This window comes from Carassius carassius, chromosome 3, assembly GCF_963082965.1.
Source record: "Carassius carassius chromosome 3, fCarCar2.1, whole genome shotgun sequence".
NCBI lineage: Eukaryota > Metazoa > Chordata > Actinopteri > Cypriniformes > Cyprinidae > Carassius > Carassius carassius.
In genome coordinates, this window is record NC_081757.1 from 22,759,854 (window position 1) to 22,767,695 (window position 7,842).

Here is a 7,842-nt window from a genome sequence, read left to right on the forward strand (position 1 = left end):
TGGATATCAGGCTATAGGCTATTAAACGGCATGGGAAGTTGTGCATGATCGACAGTCATTATAATAATGCCAAAGTCACAAAATTAAATCTGATAGACTGATTGGCTAATATGTAACAATTAAAAATAAAACTACAGCGTATTTCTGTACTACACACAGGCTATATTTTATTAACTTGACTACGTGATTTTATTATTATTATTATTATTATTATTATTTGCTTAGCCTCAGTGGAACGCAGTGCATACCACGTCGTACTCACGATCTGAAGAGCAGCTCAAAACTAAAAGTTGAGCTACTCGCTGAGCCATAAGTAAGAGCTCCATGTTTCAGCAAATTCTCCACGAAAGCAAATCGCTCCTCTGAATGTCATCTGGGGCGCTCACATTTACTTCAGACTAAGTGTGCACGGTTTACAATAGGTGTGCAGTCACTGCAAGAGAGCTGACTGCTGAGGAATGGAGAAAACCTTTGGTGTGAACGGCTGACCTGTCCTCTCCATTCCTCAGAATACAGTCCAGCGTTGATATGATGCGCATTTCAGTCGTAAACAGCAGCATCACTTCCTACCTTCAGAACACTTTCAAAGACGACACCAGTTGTCCAGTGATGGTCCCAACAGCGGCTAAACGTTGCCACTTCTTCTCTCTGACCAACAATCAACATCCAACAAGAGCAGTCAGTGTGTTAGCACTCCAGACGCAGGGTCCTCCTTGCCAAAGTCCTCTCCCAGAATTGAAGCAAAACATAAAACGCCGCTTGTTTTATTAGTATGTATGTATTTATTTTTCTCCCCTCTTCCTTCAAGTAAGTACCGAAGGCAACTGTTAAATGAAGACTGTTGTATGTCCACGATCAGTCAGTCAGGTGCAGCTGCTCTGCGCGCACGTTCGCTCTGCTCCTCCAACAGTCGGAATGATGATGATGATGACCGGTGCGATGTAACGCAAGCAGGATGTGTGTCTTACCGCCGGTGACTGAGTCGTGTCGACCCTCCTTCTGTCCCCGCGTTTCCAGATGGAAGCAGTTTCTCATCTGTCCTGTCGTGCGGTCCCATCTGAAGCGAGCAGCCAACGTAACTGTTAAACCGGCCTCTAAAATCCTCCTCCAATCAAAACAGGCGGATGAAAGCTGAGCCCCCACTGGGGAATGAAAAACCCACTCGTCTCAATAAAGTAAAATAATATAAAAATGGTAAAAGTGCCACAATTCTCTTTGCAAAGTCGAGCTAATAAAACTAATAAAGACCGTTTGCGAATCCACAATGACTCTTTTAAACTCGAACTTTTACTGTTGTTTGTTTAGTTGACGTGATGGCTATAGGAAAGACCGGAGACTGCTATACAGCAAGTTATGAGTGGATTCATTTTGTTAATCAATTTTATATTATTTTTAATTTTTTTATTATTATAATTTTTTTGTTACAATAAAATTATGTCTTCCATTTTTTAAATTCAGTATGTAAATAAATAAATAAAATAAAATAATTTATTAGTTTATTTTTTATTGGTGGTTTTTTTTTTTTTTTTTTGCAAATATGTGAAATGCTTTTGATGTTATCAATTTAATATAAATAAATAAATAAATAAATGAAAAGTTATGACCTGATTGGTCAATACAAAATTAAAGCTGTTCTGTGATGCAAAAAAATTGTAACAGCTCTGACAGAAACACCTGTTAACCATATATGTGTACAGTGCCTAATTAATCAATAATAATAATGATGATGATGATGATAATAATAATAATAATAATAATAATAATAATAATAAATATTAATAATAATAATAATAATAATAATAATAATAATAACAATAATAATGGTTTAATAAAAACCTGTTCCAAGTTTTTTATAACGATTTTAAGGTACTCAAAGCTATGCTGCGTTTTGAATGTAAAGGTGTTTTACAACTCTCCAGTTTCCCCTGTTTCAAAGATGACTATGTTTTCAGAGTAATACAATTTTTAAGGTTAAATACGGTGTTGCACACATAAAATCACTGTCGAGAACAGCACATGACTCACAAAAACTCATTTTGCAAATAGGTCATTACGTTGTAAGACCATTACTCTGGCCATCATGTCAGAGCTTAATTGTAGGTTGGTCTATAATTATGGTATCCATTACTGCCCTGCTAATTGGAATGTCTACTCTTAGCATTGTGCATTGTTGATTGAAATTGGTATTCTACTGAAACTGCAATTTGACCCACTTCTTTTCCATTTGTGGCTTAAGGTTGAGGCAGGGAAATGAATGTGGATCATGCTGAAAAATAAAACTGTTGTAATATCACTGTTCAGGATCCCATTTGGAGTCTATCAAGAGAAATGCAAAACACTCTGTTTAGATGGAGAGTTTAATGAGATGAAAAAAAATGTATTCTCTCTCTTTGGTGTTGTTTTTGCAACACCGTTATAATAAAGGAAGACAATAATGATTGTTTGGTAAAAACGAGATTTCAATAGGCGTATTTATGACTTCAGGTTCCACAGTCTCAGATTGAGGAAGCGTTGTGGTGTTCATTAAGAGCAGCTCCTGGTTATATTCAGCATGTGCTCTATTCCTGTCTATACGGCAAGAAATCTCAAACATGATCCTCTCTCCATTAGCCATTTGGCTGGGGATATAGTGAACAATCAATTCAGTCAGATTATTAGCCCGTCTAATAATTGAATTGAGCTGTCGCTCGGGTAATGGATTCACTGCTCACACGGTAGCTTCAGCCAAAGCTGGTTTAAAGAAGTGTGTGTGTGTGTGTGTGTGTGTATGAGAGAGAGAGAGAGAGAGAGAGAGAGAAGTAAGGGCGGGGGTGTGAGTGGAATAGAAAAAAAGCAAACTGAAGCAGAGCGACAACGTTGGCAGTGATACCTCAGGATGGCAGAGCAATCAGATCCATGTCAGTTTTTAATCAGGTTCCTTTGAGGCACAAATTAGGCGTCACATAAGGAAAACGTCTTGCTTTGCCTTTCCATTTCAAAATCGTATGTATGAACTTACAATTTTACATCTGAGGAGAGCCTGTCGAGGTTTCCCGAGAGGATTCCATGACACGATTTATGCAGTTTGTCTTATTAACTTCCCACAAGTGATTATACGACAGTGGCAGCATTGTTTTGAAGTAACACATTAAAAGACTAAAGCCACCATTCAATATGCCTAAAAAGACAAAAATGAACATGTCTTTTATTGTTTTATCATTTATTCGCACAAACAAATGGCTGCCAATATCAATTGCACTGTCTTGCTGGGGCACAGTTGGGTAAATAAAATCAGACACCCATGCCAATGTACATCCCAGCAGCTGAAGCAAACACGGCTTGGATTCCGACATACTTCAGAACTATTATCACTCTGTCTCTTTTGTTTTGATCAGGTATTCACTGCAGAAACACATGCAGAAGCATCCAGACACATGCACTCTTTGATATAATATCCATTTTGTCTAACCCTATTTTAATCCATTACGAGACACTGATATCTGTTGGTGGATCAGAGACCTGGCGGGGGTCTCGGCAGAGCACAGAGAGGAGCTGATTACTCACTCTATTGCGGTGTGAGTTCAAATGAAAGAAAAACAGAACGACCTCAGTCACACTAATGGAGTGATACATCTGACACCTTATCAGTTGGAGGTGCTCATCAGAGAGAGCTCGCTTTATTTTCTTTAAGAGATTTTCCACAGATATGGTTGCAAGTGGGGTGCCGCCTTTCTACCTGAGGAGATTCTGGAAACATGGGGTCCTTGCTCTTTATCAGGTCGTGTCACATCAGACGAGGTACGGGAAGACCGTGAACAAGCAAACAGACAGTTGTGTTTTTCTCACTCTTAATCTTGCTTTGTAAAGTCTGAAGGTTTTCACTCTTTCCTCACTTGTGGTCCACGACTTGAGCGTGTGATTTTGTTCCAGAAAATCAGAAAAGACCCTGTAAGAAGAGTTACACAAAAATATTCCAGGAGCTTCATCTTCGTAATGAACCTTGTCATTCTAAATGGAAAACATACAAGCAGGAGGAAGCCCTATGAATAATTTAATGAGGAAATCACGAGGAAGGCCTTTCACCGTACTGCAAATGATTACTTTTTTTCTGCTGATACGAGTCTTTATGATGAAACTGGCTAATTGCTGGTGCAGCTGGGTGACAGTTTCACTCTCAGGCATATATGCTAATAAGGAAAGATTTCAGTGGTGTCATTTAAGCGACAGAGAATTCTTTGAGAGAACACAAAGAACTTCTATAGAAACCTTTGTCTACCGGATGACTGCGTGCTCCGACACTTGCTTCCTAAATAGACAATTAAAGCTTGAGAGTTTCTTTTATACAGGCTGTACACTGAAATTATTGCAAGTGTATGTAACATCATTCAGCAAGACTTCAGAAAGAAACAATTCACAACATAAACTGTTAGTCATAGTCTTATTTTGAGGGAGGGAAACTGATTAAAGGGATAGTTCAGAAATTTTTTTACATTCTGTCATCATTTACTTACCCTCAAATACTTCCAAATCTCTGAAGAAGTCCATACACTCAAAGTCAACAGGGTCCAATCCAATGTTATTTTGGACCCCATTGACTTTAATTGTATCTGCAAAAAACAGTTGAAACAGCCTTTAAAATAGATTAATTTGCTTTCCAGTCATATGGATTGGAACGACATGAGGGTAAGTAATTGATGACAGAATTTCATTCATGAGTGAATTCCTTTAATCTATTTTCACTTTGTCACTCAAGCTAAGTATTAGTCTCTATTTGCTGCTTAGAGTCCTTAAATTTAAATAGGTGAGGTCTGCTTTAGACAGTTGGGCAATGAGTGCAGGACATTGGCAGGTATAGCGGATATAATTGAATGGGGCTGTGGCTGTGCTGCAGCAGCAAATGGAAAGGAAACAGGCTGCTAGACTCAAATGGGAATCTTTGCCACCATATGGAGGGCTCCTGCTGCTATGGTGATATCCAGTAAATAGGATTGAGCCCAATGGGGTTCGTCTACTGGATGCCATTGAGTCTCCCCAGCCCCATGGCCATGTGTCACCCACTAATCTGATCACAAGAAGCATGATACCCCGAGACTACATCTGAGGGCATACAAGGAGAATGATAACATGCTCCAACAAATGGACTGACTTGACAATACAAATATGGTGTTGGCACAGCATCATTTTAATATTCTGCTACATTTTTCTCAAATTAGTGACTGATAAGAGATTCTTTAGAGGATCTTTTTGTTTTATTTCAATTTAAACAAGATGGCATTGCAATGATGTTATTATTTCGACATATTATCACAGACAAGCACACATGCTCTAACTTATAGCCCACAGATAGTCTTCTTTTATTGTTTCCAGCAGTTTGGTTGTTATAGTACGTCAGTCTTGTGAGCATAACCCTGAAATGACATATGGAATAAACTAGTTCCTGTAAGCTCTAGGTGATGTTGATTATACTTTGAGAAAACTAGGTCTTGGCCCCAGGCAAGCATTTAATAAAAATTAGTTTATCCGACACTGTCCATCATAAATTTAGGGCTCTCTTTTAAACTCCACCAACTATAGTATTGCACTTCTTAACTCCTAATTGTATTTGAAATGTTGAAAGAAGTACATTGCTGAAGAAGGTTCACTTTAATTGTGATCCTAGCTTGTCTGGACACCATGTTCTGTTCTGTCTTTAATACAAAGCTAGTTCCTAGGTCCATCAATACTGAGCTACTGTTTTCACTGTCTAATGTTGTGGTTCTTGGCTTTCTTCTGTGTCAAAAGAAATGAAAGTGCGGCGTGTTATACTGGGGATTTCACCATTTTTTTTTTTTTTTTTTTGCACATGAAGATATTTTATTTTACAGATGGATAGAGTAAAACCTAAAAGAGACACACACAGAATTGGTTGAGTAGCATCGATCTTTTGCACGCCCACCATCTCTCTCTCTTTCTTTCTCACTCTCTCCATCTCCCCTCATGTACATTCACAGACAGTCCATATCATTTTGTTCCTTTAATTTATTTCTGCTTTCACTGTGCTTGGGTCTTAAAGTCATAATCAGCCACACTGAGGCTCAAAGGCTTTTCAGATAACAGTAAAATGCACATGCTTGTTTTCACAATATTTATGTACTAGCAATCTACCCCCCCCCCCCAAAAAAAAAAAAAAAAAAAAAAAGAGAAAAATTACCTTTCAGTAATTGTCATTTATGTCATTTTAGGACATATACATTCAGATTTTGTATAAAAGGGTCTTATGTATATAGGGGAAATACATAAATCATGGATTTAGCTATTTTGCTTTATCATGTCTCCAGTTTATTGAACAGTATCCTGCTTTGTTTAAAGTCTGAGCTGAGTGAGTTAACTGATGTCACTGTCTTAAACAAGGTGGATGAGATTTGCACTTCCTTTCAAACACCATCCCAGAGTAACCTCAGACAGCGTCTGGGCCATACCTGTCACTCATATGCCTTGTTTTCCCCCCTAAAGTTCCCCTTTGCCCAATAAGGACAATTCAATCGAGCCACACTGTCACAACCTATTGCCCCTTCAGTTCAACTCATCCATCAATCTGATCAGAGACACCACCCACCGCCAAGCCACAGACGCAAGATCTCCTCTAAACTTCATCTGCAGGTAAGTGGAGCTACAATTAGATTCCCTGTAACACTGCCAGCTATTGCTCAATGTCCTTAAAGCTGAGCTTAATGACTGTAAGCAGGTAAATATCTATTACCTGAAACTAAAATGACAGTTACAGCATACAACCATAACTCAGCCAACACGTTAAGGACTATTAACATTTAATTCAGATTTCAACACAAATAGCTTCTGAATGAGTCAGTTTTTAGTTCTTCCATCTCAAAACAGCCAGAGGGATGCAACAGGCCAAGGTTTTTAGCATTCAGAAATTCCTGTTTCATACTGAAGGGGACTGAGCCATCTAGGGCCAGCTGGCTTACTCTGACGCTCATTTGCAATGCCAAGAAGTGGCATGGGGCATTTCCTTAGTGACAAGGCTGGACCACCGTGGCTAATCACAAGACAGCTTGGATAAAAATTGGAGCGTTATTTGCAGGGAAAGAAGAACCCGACACCCCAGATTGGAGAGCTGCATGTCATCCTCACTACTGCTTCCTTTCAATTTTATTTAAAAAATAAATCTGTAGAGCAAATATGTGGATAGATGAGGTTTATGTGTAACATATGCGACATGGACATACAATTTCCCTTCACTCCCTTAAAGGAAAAAACAACTCATCCCAAAATGTCATCACTGTCATGTTGTTTCAAACCTGCATGCCTTTCTTTTCCCCAAGGAATACAAGAGAAGCTGTTTTGAACATTTTGAGGTCCAGACAACATTGGACCCCATTACATGTCTTTATGCATATATACAGATATGTAGCATACTCCATGATTTATTGTATATTTCCATATATTAAGAGAGACATTGCCATATGTGTTACCTGTAAGTCAAAATATAATTTTACAGTTTCTGGGTAAAAAAAAATAAAGATATGCCTTCTTATATGTATTATGTTATATTATATAAGATCTGTCATGAAACTTTAGAGCCTAGGCGCAGGCTAATTGGTCATTAAGGCAAACTGATGATATTCACAGTGTTAAACTACTAAGCTGATTGGTTTATGTTACTTATGTAGCCAATTATCATATTGCTTTACATTTAAATAGCTGGTTAGCATTCACTGGAGCATTTTGTAGCATGCTTACAGAGTTTTTCTGAAATCCTCCACCTTCCCCAGCTCCCCCTGTATAGATCTGCTACAGGTTATTTTATATGCCATTCGTGCAGCAGCAGTATGTCTTAAATAAATAAAAAAATACTTAATAAAG

General features: G+C 38.3%; 1 protein-coding gene across 2 annotated transcripts in view; it reads right to left on the reverse strand.

Moving 5' to 3' along the window:
* Positions 1 to 1,063, reverse strand: part of LOC132123384 (cadherin-11-like) — a 50,054-nt gene extending 48,991 nt beyond the window's left edge. For both annotated transcript variants that reach the window (XM_059533979.1, XM_059533971.1), the window contains exon 1: positions 571 to 1,063. The gene's annotated coding sequence lies outside the window, so the exon portion shown is untranslated. The remainder of the gene's footprint in view (positions 1 to 570) is intronic.
* Between the last annotated feature and the right edge of the window lie 6,779 nt (positions 1,064 to 7,842).